Source organism: Magallana gigas, chromosome 3, assembly GCF_963853765.1.
Source record: "Magallana gigas chromosome 3, xbMagGiga1.1, whole genome shotgun sequence".
NCBI lineage: Eukaryota > Metazoa > Mollusca > Bivalvia > Ostreida > Ostreidae > Magallana > Magallana gigas.
Window position 1 is genome coordinate 40,719,263 of NC_088855.1, and position 15,309 is coordinate 40,734,571.

General features: G+C 34.0%; 1 long non-coding RNA gene across 1 annotated transcript; it reads right to left on the bottom strand.

The window, feature by feature from the left end:
* Window positions 1-224: 224 nt before the first annotated feature.
* Window positions 225-794, bottom strand: LOC136273963 (uncharacterized). Its single transcript, XR_010712201.1, has 3 exons — window positions 663-794; window positions 452-511; window positions 225-362 (listed from the first exon to the last, which is right to left on the bottom strand). It is a non-coding gene; the product is annotated as an uncharacterized lncRNA (long non-coding RNA).
* Between the last annotated feature and the right edge of the window lie 14,515 nt (window positions 795-15,309).

The window sequence follows — 15,309 nt, forward strand, 5'->3', positions numbered from 1 at the left end:
TCAGAAGCACTTTGATAGATTCCTTAATTTCCTGGAAAAGCGTCAGAATCTTATTTTGATCAGAGAGAAAAATATTGATTTGAGATCCACATACCAAAGAACACACTAATAGACAACAAAAGAAGCTGAATATGAGAAAATATATGCATTTTAAAACAATTACTATGTTTCCTATTTTTCTCTGTATAACCTGAGATAAATTTTTTTTATTCTTTCTTACATACTTTTGTTTCTTCAGTCATTTTTCTCCTTTTTTCCATCTTTTCCTCGAAATCTTTTTCGAACTTTTGCTGACACATCGTTAACAATATTGCACGAAAATTAACGTATTCATTTTGATTGGAAGTGGAAGCTACTTTAATCTGTAAAGCAAATTATACATATATTTCATAGGGTTTCTTGAAAATAATTTCCTTCCCCTACAGTAAAGCCATGCATTCCAAAGACTAACCATAGCTAAATAACGGCACATTCTGGCGTAAGCAAAACTGAATTGTGGTTCACTGATAGCCTACAAATATAATAATAAGTTTATTACAAGGATGCATAACTGAATTTCAAAATTAAAAATAGAAGTTTATCAAAATGTCTCTCAGACTGCGATAACCTTACATCAAATGTTCTTTTTTAGTCTGTTATGAATTTTTTCAATAAACTCTAACCTTCTCAAATATCAGATCAGTAACACCTTTAAGTCTTTCTTCAGTGTTAATTTCCATTTCAGAAACCTGCTTCACCAGTGTATTGAATCTCTGTGGCGTAAGTTTGTTGAGAATACTTCGCACTTTCTTGTAAAGCTCCTGTAAATTGAAAGATAATTAACATAACCGAACTTTAATACATCTTTTTTGTATTGATACATCTTTATTAGCAAAATTCCCACGCATAAGGCTCCAAGAGTGATACATACCCTAAACTAGATCTGCAGGGCTGATAACGAACCGTATAGCATCCCTTGTATAACTCTTTCGATTTAGTATTTTAAAAGTCATAGTTTATGTACTGATTTTGTTGCGATCAGCAGCATTGTAAAACTGACTCAATTTTAATTTACACTTTTTATATACTGGTGACAGCTCGAAAACATACCTTATCGTGGTTTTTTTTTAATTTTAATAATAGCATAGTTGAATACGTATTAACTTCTTTTTAGACTTTTGAAATTGAAACCTTGATAGTAGAACATTTTAATTAGATATACTGGGTGTACTAAATACGGAAGCGTACTAGTGCCACTTGTGCACTTTACATTTTTTTTTATTTTCCACACTTAAATCTGTAAATTTTACACATTAATCTGTAAAACTCACACTTTAAAGTGTAAAATTCACACATTAAAGTGTAAAATTCATATTTTAATCTGTAAATTTCACACTTTAATCTGTAATATTCACACTTTTGAGTTTTAATTTTACACTTTTAATCTGTTATATTCACACTTTAATCTGTAAATTGTACACTTTAATCTGTAAAATTCACACTTTATAGTGTAAATTTCACGCTTTAAAGTGTAAAATTCACACTTAAATCTGTAAACTTTACACTCTTATCTTTTAAATTCACACGTTAATCTGTAAATTTTACACTTTAATCTGTAAATTTTACACTTTAAACTGTAAATTTCACACTTTAAAGTATAAATTTTACACTTTTATCTGTAGGATTCACACTTTTAAATTTAAAATTCAAACTTGAAAGTGTAAAACTTACACATTAATCTGTAAAATTTACACATTAATCTGTAAAATATACACACTACTAGTATCCTGTAAAATTGGCTCGTATTTACACATAAATTTGAGAGTATTTAACATTTCCGATGGTTTGATCGAAGCATTATGGACTGAAATATTTTAATTGTTGAATATTTCAAACTATGTCTTAAATACAGTGACATCAATACGCAAAATTGGAAAATTTGTATTCAAGTTACAATTTTATGAGTGAGTTATACTTACCAGTCATTATATATAAGGATATCTTTCCCGAATAAACGTTCGTAACTCGCGGGCAAGCGTTTTAAAGAATAAGATTCAAGCGCTTTAAAGACTGAGATCACCTCTCAGACGCTTGCCTAAATCAGTTCATTTTGGCGGGCAACAAAACGTTCCCAACCTACATGATAAAACACCTCCCCCCCTTAAAATTGTTCCTTTCGGTGGGAGGTGGGAAAGTTGACTGGTAAGTATAACTCACTCATAAAATTGAAACTTGAATACAAATTTTCCAATTTTATTTTGTTCGTTATACTTACCAGTCATTATATACATAAAGATAAATTAGATTCTATAGCAATCTCACTGGAACACAGTCATCTACATCCCTCAAATAAAATTTACAAATAGTAGATTCTTTACTCCAATCTGCTGCTTCTATAATTGATTTAACTGAGGCACCATTAAATAAAGCCCATAAAGGTCCTATGGCTCTTGTACTATGTCCTTTTACATTTGATTTTTTCTGATTTTCATAAGTCATATGAACAGTCTGAACAGTCCATTTTGATATAGTCTCTGAAGATACTGGTTGATGTGGTTCAAGTAAACTAAAAAATAACTTGTTGCTGTCTTTAAGTTTTTCTCTAAAAACCTCAGTTTTATTTCAAATAGAAATAAAGGCATCTCTTGGGATCCAACAATTTTTTTTTCTGGAAAAGCAGGAACAAATATCTTTGTTCCATAATGATAAGGTTGATCTTGTTTTGCCAAACCTTGTCTAATGAAAGTTACTCCCTTTTTCTGAAAATTGACCCATCCTTCTCCAAGTTTCAGAAGTTGTAGATCACTGCATCTCCTGAAAGTAGTAATTGCTATTAAGAAAACTGTTTTGAAAGTCAAATGTTTCAAAGATGCCTTAGCAATGGGTTCACTTTGTAACATTTGTAAAACTTAAGGCAAGTCCCACTCAGGAACTAACTTAACTTTAGGCGGTCTAGAGTTAAACACTCCTTTCAAAGGTCTAATGATATATGGATGTTGACCTACTGAAATTTTTCCCACTGGTGGTTAAACTGATGACAACATTGATCTATACCCTGCAATTGTTCTATACTGGAGACTTTTAAAAGATCTGTCAAAAAACTAGCTACTTGTACTAAAGATGAAGAATAGGGATCAATTTTCCTTACACTACACCAGCTATTAAACTGTTTGAATTTGCAAGAATAATCGTTTTGGGTGCCTGATCTCCAACTTGCTGCAAGTAAGGTTCTAGTGTCTTTAGAAAGGTCTTTTTCTTTGAAACATCTGTCGATAGAAGCCATGCAGTTAACTGTGGTACTTCTACATTTGGATGGAAAATTTTTGTGTTTGGTTGTTGAAGTAACTGTGGGCAATTTGGAAGCTTCAATGGTACAGCTACTAAAAGTTGAAGTAGTTCTAGACCAGAATGGAGCTATCAGAACTACCTGACAATTGCACTGTCTGATATGTTGAAGGACTTTGGGGATCAAACATATTGGAGGATATGCATAGAGAAACATTTCTTCCCAAGGAATTGTCACAGCATCTAGTGCATATGCTTGATTGTGGGGATACCATGTACAAAATATTTGAGTTTGACGATTTTGAACTGATGCAAACATGTCTATCAATGAATGTCCCCACATTTGAAAAATTGTCTGAACTACTTCTTTGTTCAACATCCATTCTGTTCGTCTGATCTTGACCCTGCTCAAATGATCTGCTTAAACATTTAACTTCCCAGCTATATGTGCAGCCTTCAATTTGATATTTTGACATATTGCCCAATTCCAAAGATCCCAAGTTTGGTAACAAAGACGGGGAGATTTTGTTCTCCCTTGTTTGTTTATGTACTGAACTACTGTTGTGTTGTCGCATCTGATCAACACTGTTTTGTTTTGAATTTGTCTTTTAAAGTGTTTCAAAGTCAAAAATACTGCTTCCATATCTAGACAGTTGATATGCCATTTCTGGTAACAACTGTCCCATAATCCTTGAACTATCGAATTGTTGAGATGACCCCCATACCCTCTTAGAAATGCATCTGTAGTTATTGCTAGCGCTCTCGAGCGCTAGCAACTACGTTAGTCTTTTTCACTGGAATACGCATGCTCGACTCCATAGTAGGGGATTCTGGGAATACTTTATTACTATAGATAAACTGTACCATTTAAATTTTGTTTTATCATCTTCACTTGAAGTTTTTTGTTTTATTGAAAATGTCAAAAAGTAACAGTAGCTTAGGTCTTATATTGCAAAGTTATTTTAAATACATTGTATTATAATATTATAATAAATAGCTAGCTTTATCTTAAATTCCTTCAAGCTAGGAAAACAACCTCGGATATGTTTTCCGAGCTTGCCGGAAATGCCGGAAAGGCCCGAGAAGATACGGTTGCTACACAACAGTACCAATGGTTCTTGAAAATTTTAACCTCGAAATTGAAATTACAGTAGAAACATAATGACTAAGGCACAGTCAGTGAGCTATGCCATTGCCGATGTGAATCCCACACTAGATTCACAATTCTAAATTGAGACCCCACTCCAGCACAATTCCAGTACACCACTGTGCCTTCTTATTGTTAATTAATCGATTCAGGAATTTAAACCAATGTTTTAGAAATCTGCTTCTGTATTTTAAGATGGCTATGGCGCTAGCTCACCAATCTTTTTAAAAGATAAGCTTGTGGTCATTCCTATTTCTTCCAGTTGCAGAGATTTGCCCCGGGAAATGTTTGCTGTATTTAACCACCACTGTAAGTGTAATTTGAGATGTTGTGTAATAGGAATTACCTTCTCCAAATCTAATTAAATTGGTTTCCAAAAACTTAAAAGGTGTAATTGTACTGGTCTCATATAAAGACGAGGATTGGGAATTAGATCTATGCAAGAGGAAACTATTCCTAACCATTGAAGATCTCTTGCTGTTTTCTGACCCTTCATTAACATTTTGATTGTGTGTACCAAATTTATCAATCTGTGTTGAGATGGAAGTACTATTTTTTGTTTGAACAGAAACAAAGCTCCCAGATAAACAATTGATTGACAGGGATGTAGACAAGATATGAAACCTAGTGAAACCAGAAGATTCAAGCACATCTCTCGATCTTGAATTAAATTTTCTTTGAATTGGTTTACCACCAACCAATCGTCCAAATACACTACTAGGCGAATATTGTGTGTTCTCAGATAAGCAGCTACTACTGATACTATTTTGGTGAACACTCTTGGTGCCGATGTTGGACCAAAACATGTTGGTAACACTGATTTTGTACACAAAACCTTAAAAATTTTCGGTGTTTGAGAAAAATTGGTATGTGTAAATAAGCATCTGTCAGATCGATTGATATTGCTTAATCCATTGGTTTCACTACATCAAAACTTTGTGAAACTTATACTTCCATTTTGTTGCCTCTTGAGATACCGGTTGAGAGGTCTCAAATTTATTATGGGTCTCATTTTTCCGCATTTCCTTGGTACAAGGAAAAATGTACTGTAAAAACCTGACAGCTTCTCTTGTTGTGGTACAATATTTATTGCATTTTTGCTTAATAATTCTTCTACCTCTTTTAACAAAACATCTATTTGTGCAGTTGCAATTGAAGTTTTTTTCAGCCCCATAAACATAGGTTTTTGGAGAAATTCTAGTTTGTACCCTTAATCTTTGATTACTGACAAGACCCATTCGTCCTGAGTAATTTGATTCCAGTTTTCCCTGAAAAATTTTAAACGACCTCCAACTGGTATCTCGGGAAACATTGCTAGTATGTTTACCTGTTTTGATTCCAGTCATCTACTTGTCTTCTTTAGGATTCGAAAGGAATTCATTCTGTCAACAGATGTGGCCGCTGAAGTGGCTCTAGAATTGTCATCCCTTTGTTTGTAATAATAAGATCGTCTACTGAAATTTGATCTTTGAAATGTTTGTCCCCTATTATGGACAACAGTTGTTTTCGGTCTCTTGAAAGTTCCTGAATTTTCACTTGTAGTGTCTGGAAATTTTCTTTTTGATTTCTTTCATCCATTCTGGAATTAAATCTTTGATAGAGTTTTTCTGTTCTTTTCGTTCTTTGAGCTTTTCTTCTAACTTCTTACCAAAAACACCATCATTTGTCAGCGGCAGACTTAAAATTTTACTATGAATGTCTTTAAAAGTAACCAAAACAATGTCTTGAGCTGCTGCTTTCCTTCTTATCAAATGATGAAGAGCTCCAGTTCTGCCCATCTGATCTATAGCTTTTGTGGACATAGAGAAAATATCTTTGATTGACTGTACTGTATCAACGTCTTGAATAAATATAGAGTTTAACAAAGTTCCAAGCGCTTGTTGCATATATGCTATGGCAATGATACCCATACGGGCAGCTATCTGTCCTTTATAAGGTAAAGTTTCAATGCTCTTCAAAGCTTCTGTGACTAAATTTCTATTTTTACCCCAACCTTTATTAGCATTGCTTCCATGCTTTTTCCGAAGCATTGGTTCTAAAATATCATCCAAGCTTGGTACTTCAAGAAAATCTTCAAAATCTTTGTGTACAGGAAAACACCGTCTGTATTCATCTCTCTAAGCTGTTAACTTCTCTAGATCAGATGATCTCCATGATTTCATCAAAATTTCTTCTTCTTGTGCTTTGTCTAAACAAAGTCCTACTTTTTCTTCCTCTGTAGAAGAAACATTTCCAAAAATGTCATTCAGAGAGGTTTTCGTTTGATCAGAATCAGTGTTCTTATTCAGCAAATTCTAAAAACGATTATTATTGGAGTCTATTTTCATCTGATTCTGATCAGACTCTAACAGAATATTTCTTTCAAGATCATCAGAGAGAGACACGTCATCTCCCAATAATTCTCGTACTTCTCTAGTATTTGGGGCGAGAGATATCTGATCGTCCAAAGTAGGCACACTAACTGTCCTTTCAATAAGGACGTCGCTCTCTAATGGAATAATAGGACCAATTCTCTCGGAATCGTCGTTATTCGTTTTCCTGAGTACAGGTCTCCGCTTGGCTACACCACCGGTACCCGACACATAGGCACTGAATCGTCGTGAGCCTCATTAGATTCATCGGCATTTGTAAACACGTTGTTAAATAAAGTCTGTATACTTTCTCTAATGAAATTCATCATTGTGTTTAACTTGTCATTAATTTTTTTAAAGCCTCAAACCTTTTGTCTGTTGCTTTTTTTTGGGCAGAATTTTTCTTGGAAGCTCGTGCACCTCTCGTCCGAGACGCCATTATGGGTTCGCTATTTTGGCATTCAGAACCCGAGTTTAATTCTTCGGTATGGAACGCCATAGCTGTCTTAAAGCTGACATGAATTCATAAAAGCATTTGGTCGCCATATTAGTTTCGATCGCTCCTCTACTGCCACTGCGGTATATATACCGGTTGAGAAAGTTACGGTAGGTTGCTTTCAGATCGAGGCATTCACGTTGCACGGACTTCTAAATACATGAACTACACATTGTACATGTGGTAAAATGTAGTAATAAAGAATAAAGAAAACAACAATCAATGAAATACAAAATATATTTATTCTTTGAAAGGATGTCCAAGGTATCTGTATTATTTTGCACAGACAGTGCACGTGCTGCCTTACTTCGCATGCACATCGAACACGTGTGTCATTCATACAGAGTGCATAACGTCTGCATCTTCTTGAAAACCCTGGCGACACCAACACAGTAGCTAAATGATAGTAAATCCAAGAAAGTAACAACGTTTGTATCCGTTCCTACAAAAACCCCCCGTTTATAAAATCCATGCGATAATCGACATTGCTCGATCTGCCACAGTGTGTGGTTTGCGCATGTGCGATGTTATAACATACACAAGAAAACGGTCTACAATCATCGAGGAATTTCTGAAGTATCTGCGGCTGGATTTCAGTCTGTCTTGTTTCGTTGTTTATTGGATATATCTCGCCAGTGAAGTGGTTGTCGTATTATTTTTGTTCAAAACGCGTTTTTACAAGTCTTTTCGTCCAAGGTAACGTGTTCGGGTGTATGAAATTCCTGAATGCGGTGAAGCATGACGAGGGCTCTCGGCCTTATATAGGGGGTGTGTAGCGATGAGCAGAACAATAGAAATCGACAACTAATATGGCGGTAGTCGGAGATAAAAGGGAAGTGATGCGTATTTATGAATTCATGTCAGCTTTAAGGTATTGTACGTCATATAACATGGTGAGAACAATAAAATAAAGAGTTGTTTCTGCAGAGGCGGATCCAGCAATTTTGAAAAGGGGAGGGCGGGGGGGTTCCATTTGATGAAAACCAATATGTGCAAAATTCATCATTTATCAATAAATAAGGACTTTTTGAACGTTTTCCGTGCGTATACAACTGTATTTAATTTACATTTATCTCATCACTATCTATTTCACATCTAATTCAAAAGCAGAGTGCACTGCATTATTGAGCGTTTTGCCGTTTTGGTTAAATTAGGTAAGGGAAATTAGCATAATATCTAGCTTCAAGAAACCCAAGTCTCCAGCAACGAGAAAGTGCGTCTATGCTAGATAGAAAAGAAACACTAAGAAACAAAAAATAACTCGGACTAATTACGACAAACTATTATAAAAATGGATATTTTCGTAATTTTTTTATGTCTTTGATGTTTTCAAATTCTGAACTATTTATCGATTTTGATTTCTATCGATTGCCTTCTTAAATAAAGGTCTAAATGATAGGATATGACAAAAGAATGGGGATAAATTTATCTGCTGAATAGATGGTACGTGTGTAATAGTATGGTAAAAGCAATTGTCGTCCCAGGGAACTTGATGTGACCTCTGTAATGGGTGCGCTTAATCATCCGGCACTAGTACAGATGCGATCATATTAAGAAAAGTTTTGAAAAGTTGGGCATTTTCATAATGGTTTACATATAAACCCTTTACACGATATTTTTGTGGCAGAGTTTCCAATTCTTGGAAACAAAACAAAAAAAGGCTTTCTTTTGTGTTTCGTGGGTATGAAGGGAGCTAGCATTCCAGAAAAATAGCATAATCCGCATAAGCGGGTCATGTAATTTTCTTTGTATTTTTCGTATGAAACGAAGTAAAACTCATTTATTATAATTAGTTTAGTTAAATAACTAAACAATGCATTTGAAATAGGCTTTTTAAAGTAAAATGAACGCATGGACTTGTACTTGAACGTCGTTTTACTTAATAGCTTGTCAGTTCAAAACTGTATGGACCATTATTAATTTTTTTTAAAGAAATAGAGAAGGAAATACATTGTAGATAAATCTGTGTTTTTAGCGATACTGCTGAATTTTATGTATTTTTTCTTTAATTTTCACATGTTTTCTCAGTGTAGTAAACACTAGATGTACTTTATTTCGATAAAAAATCAATAGGGTTTTTTTTATATAAGAACAAAATTATGGGATGCAGTACGAAATTCTTTAAATAAGCAATTTTAAAAGCATTTATTTGAGATAATTACAGTATTTCTATTATAAATGGGAAAAATTGCCTTTAAATAGGCATTAAACGTTTTCAAAAAAAATTCCTATGTCCCAGAGAAAGGGGGGGTTCCGACCCCCGGACCCCCCCCCCCCCCCTCTGGACCCGCCAATGTTCTGTATGTTAAATGGTCAACAGCCTTTGTTATATGGTGAAAAACATATAACGTATGGTGGGTAACACATATCTAAAAGTGCCTCAAATACATTAAAATGTTTACACCTATTTTTACATGGTTGCAAAAGCACGTTAAATGAGGTTATAATGACATAGCTGGTGCTTTATTTATATTATACGGTTAGAAAATTGAAGCAATGAGTCAGAGTGTAAAACCATTTGGTCACCATTACATTCATATGGTGCTCTCAATTATTAGTTAGTCAGTACACAGTATGTTAAATGGTTGCCACTCCTTTTTATTGAGTGAAAATTATATAATATATGGTTAGTTACACGCTCTAAAAGGTGCGTCCAATACATTGGTTGGTGTGCAAAACATTTCATCTGGTTGGGAAAATACATTAAATGGTGACAACGATAATTTAAATGGTAAAGTCTTTTTATTACACGGTGAAAAAGAGACAGTAATGGATCAATACATGAAACCACTCTATTATTATTCCACTGCAGAGAATGAAATTGGTATAAATTATCAAAAATGAGAGAGAGAGAGAGAGAGAGAGAGAGAGAGAGAGAGAGAGAGAAAAATATATTTTGTATCTGATCATTTACAGGCATTTTTGGGAGTTGATTTTAATCAACTCTCCTATGCAGTTACCCTGGCAAACCGAAAGTGAAACAGTGTTTGGACCTAAGCACAAATCATCACCGCTGACAAGACGTAGATCTTGAAAATAATAGATAATTCGGTGTACTGTATGCTGTTTTTCAAAAGAAACGTATTTTTATAAATACCTTGAAAATAGTCAGATTTTGTATGGTACGAACAATTTAATTGTTTTTTGTAGTTGCATGTATTCCTACGCCAGAGTTAAGTAGTCTCGTTCAACCAGACCCTCGGCTGTCTCCGTAAATATCCGACAAGCAGAGAACCTCTCTTGGATGTCGGATATTAACGGAGACAGCTGAGCGTCTGGTTGAACGAGACTAGAGTTCAATATTGCTTGGATCCAGACGTGTACAATTTTTAGAAACATTTCGAGTACTTATAAACAGGCTGATGGAATTAATTCTATCTTTAGATATTACACAACATGATTCATACGGGGTTTTCTCGAAATTCTTGTCGGAAAAGTTCGAGAATTCATATTATAAAAATGTGCGAAATTCAAATACAGATTAAAAACTACTTGCCAGGAAAAATAACATATCGTTAATTTAAAATTGATAATAATCAATAAAATCAACTCCCGACAGCACTTCAGTACTTTGATTAAAATGGTTGTCTTAAAATTTTAATTTTAGAAATGAATTCTAAAAAAAAATTAATATATGCGTTTATTTTGGGATGTTGGGCACTTATTTAAATGTTTTACTTCTGGGGGTTTTCTTCTGAATGCAATCCATTTAAAAAAGATGTGAATATTCAAAAAAAAAAAGTTTCGAAACATACTTTAAAATTTGAGTAGTTGATTTTTTTTCTTATTTTCACAATTTATAAGAGTTTTCCTAGCACGATTGTTTGACTTTGGAAGACTGATTTAGTTTTAATCCCGACGCATACAAGTATTTGACAAATCAAAGACACGTGCACTGTTTTCATTAATAGATCAACATCGACAGATCAACAGTATGAACATTTATTCTGCATTACAAAACATGCGTCTTTTTCAGACAACCTCTTTGTCGCTCCCTCACACACATACTATCAACACGATCTAAGTTCGATCTTTCTTAATCTGCACCTTTGTATGTGAACATTCTCTGTCTCTAAATAATTATGACCAAGAAAAACTTTTACAGCAAAAAGGAAATTCAATGATTAAACTTTTTATGCTAAGGTCAAGTTCATCATCGGTGCATTCTGAGAATTTTAAGATGTTTCATTCTGCGATGTAGAGTTCCTTTATCAGATATCTCATAAACTTAAGCCTTCGTCGAAGAGCTTTAGTCAAAAGGTATTTCAAAATTTTAAATGCAGGCGGTCCACTAAATTTGCTTACTTTATGTCAAATCGAACACATTAATGCTTGGACAATAAAAACGATATAAGGCGAGATATTCTGCGATGTATAATTGTCTCCGACACTGTTTGAATTAAGATTTACAAGCAGTCTCTCCATTTCAGATTTCGGAGACTTCTCTGAAACAAAGTGAAATCAGCGGGGGCATTTTAGATATTTCGTTTGTACAAAGTGCTTTTCACATATAATATTAACATTTACAGAGTATGATTCCTTCTATTTTTTATTATCATTCATAGTTCAGTAGAAAGTGACAGAACTGAATCTACACGCTCCAATTATTGATTGGTCGAAACCTACAGCGACCTAAGAATAAGAACGGACTGCACGGAATGATGTCGAACTCAAATTCCTATAGGAGACAATTTTGCTGTTCTTTTTGCTAACGTACTGATGTTCAATATAAGTAATTTAACTAAATTACTTACTTTTTACATTCAATAAATTAGTGAAAAGAAAGATGTAAATATAAACAACGCGGGTTATGTATTTTTCTGCAGTGTCGCCACCCTTCATATACCGCATGAATTACCCAAAAATTCATTCTTTTGTTTAATATATATAACATTTTCAAGTGCATTTGCCTGTGATAACACTACTGTAATGAGTTCTTTTGGATTTTATTGGCTGAATGAAAAATAAGATTTTATAAAGAAAATAAACAAGTTTAATTTGAAAAAAAAAATTAATAAACAAAACAAATCATTATTCTCACCCCCCCCCCTTTCACGCCACTCTCATTCGAACATAACAAAAAAAAATAATAATTCAATTAACCAAATGAACAAATATCTGATACTATCAACTGAATTCAAAATTAAATCACACCGTATCAGATATAAAATGGAAGTAAACTACAAAATGTTGTTTAGAAGCTATTTCAACCAATAAAACTTACTCAAAGAAAATGTTAAAGTTCAATAATTCAAAATACCATGATATTACAATTATTTCAAATTTCAGCTCAAAATCATGTATATGAAAATTAGCCTGTAATAACAGTCGCTTTTAAACACTTAAAACCTCTCTCTGAAAAGGAACTAAGTCACTTCAAGGACACCACGCACTCAAGACGTTCCTGCCCTCGTCAAATTTCCTGTCCCTCTAGTCCCTATCCTAAATGATAGCCCCGGACTCGCAGGTCTCTCACTTCCAGTCTACGACCACTGGCCGGACAGAAAACCACGCCCCACTCAGCACAGAATGCGTCCCTGACATTCGTCAGTTGCCCACATGACCTTCAATAGGAGAATTCCCATCCAGCGCCCACAGTCTGTATTTCAGGAAATTGTAACAAACACTCTTATGCACTGAAAATAACACACTGTGACTAAAAAAGTCCCGATAAACATACAAACATACTACCAATTACACTAAGAACTAAATTACCAGCGAAATGTACAAAATAACAACAAAACAACCTTACCGGCTAGGAAAACATGTGCCCGCCTAATAAATCCAGAATTCAATGGCTACCCGTTTCTCCCCAGTATAATACTAACTGGAGATATTCGCCATATCTTAAATCAGGAGCTGCAAAACGTGGCACCCGGCTGATGTCGTTACCAGACCCTCTACTGACCACTACACCCAAACCGGTCACTTTAAATACTCGATCTAAAAATAGCACACTCACCCGACACTCGTCACTCACATACAGTAACCCATTCATAACAAAATTAAAGAGGAACACAAATATCAACACCAATATATACAAAACTGAATCAACTTTATTACAACTACATATCAATTTTGTACGATATAACCCATAACTTCATATGACGCCAAATTGAGGCGCCAGCGGTTTGCTATTTACATTTAAAAATTTAATCGTATGATGGCTTAAAATTATTTAAATATAAGTAATAAGGAATCATTCTCTGAATATTATGAGGTGATAATTTCGGTCGGGGCGTGATCAAATCCAATAAAGTCCGAAGGACTTATTCCGTAAATAAAAATGATAAAGAGCAAACATATGAAAAACTAGATACGATCTCGTTACGAGTAACGAGTAGGTCTTCCGTTTAATTTTTTAAACGATTCGATTAAAATATCAATGAAATTTCAGAATTCTCCCTCAACCACCTCCTTTTAGATAATGTATACGATTGTCAATATCCTTTAAAATGCTTAACAAAGAGTTTTGCTTTTTAACATACAGCACATTAAAGATTTAATATTTTAGTCCCCTAAAATCTCTAATTACGTCATCAATGGTTTTTGGAAATGAGTTTTACAAACAGATATTGCTGCTATCAACAACTTTGCTTCTATAATGCATTACAAAATCTTAATCGTTTTTAAGGTATGAGTAATAGAGTTTAGGAGTCTAATGGCCCCTAATTTAAGGGGCAAGCCCCTTTTTCTTGATTTTATACGAAATGTCTCATGAATACTAACATTTTTTGTTCTTACTTTTGAGATACAAATGATTGAATATATTAGGGGCCAGCCCTCTACATCCTTAATGGGGACAGAAATTCGTCTTTTGATTAGTGGAATCAATTTAAACCATTTTTTCAAATATTTTCTCTTCTACGATGTCTAACAAAATATGTATACTTCTCTAGTTATTTTTCGTCAAAGTTTAAGTAGTTTGGCCCCTAAAAATCCCTAATTACGTAATAAAAGGGCGTGGCAATGATTTTTTCAAATAGATATTGGTACGATCAACAACTTTGCTTCTATAATGCATTACAAAATCTTTATCGTTTTTAAGTTATTTGTAATAGAGTTTATGACTGTCTTGGCCCCTAATTTAAGGGACCAGCCCCTATTTCTTGATTTTGTTGAAAAGAACTTTTGATTATCTACCACTTTTGTTATATATGTTTTAACAAAATATCTACTCATAAAAAGATACAGATCAAAACGTATGAAAAATTTGATTCGAAATTCGTACCCAATTTTCGAGCCTATGCGAGCTCATAGAAATGGCGCCACTGGCGCAAAAAACTACATTGTGCACAACTTCAACCTATGGTCTACCTATCCTGAAAATTTCATAATCCTATCTCTGATAGTCTCTGAGTTTATGTCTGCACAAAATTAGTCGTAAAAACTTACAAAATCGGCCGTAAATCGGAACCGGAAGTGCTGATTTCAAATTTTAAAAAAACTTCTAGAATTATGACCACTGGCAATCATCTGAGAAAAAATGGTCGAAATCGGCCGAATAGTTTTCGAGAAATCGCGTGCACAAAATTCGTGGAAAAAAATAATAATAACTAGATACGATCTCGTTACGAGTAACGAGTAGGTCTTCCGTTCAATTTTTTAAACGATTCGATTAAAATATCAATGAAATTTCAGAATTCTCCCTCAACCACTTCCTTTTAGATAATGTATACGATTGTCAATATCCTTTAAAATGCTTTACAAAGTGTTTTGCTTTTTCAGATACAGCACATTAAAGATTTAAGGTTTTAGTCCCTGAAAATCCATAAATACGTCATCAGTTGGTCGGGCAATGAGTTTTACAAACTGATATTGTTTCGATCAACAACTTTGTTTCTATAATATTATACAAAATCTTCATCGTTTTTAAGGTATGTGTAAAAGACTTTACCAGTGTCTTGGTCCCTTATTGAAGGGGCCAGCCCCTTTTTCTTCCGTTTATTCGAAAGGTCTCACGAATACTAACATATTTTGTTCTTACATGCATCTAAAATTGTTGTTCATTTTTGAGATACAAATGATTGGATATTTTAGGGGCCAGCCCT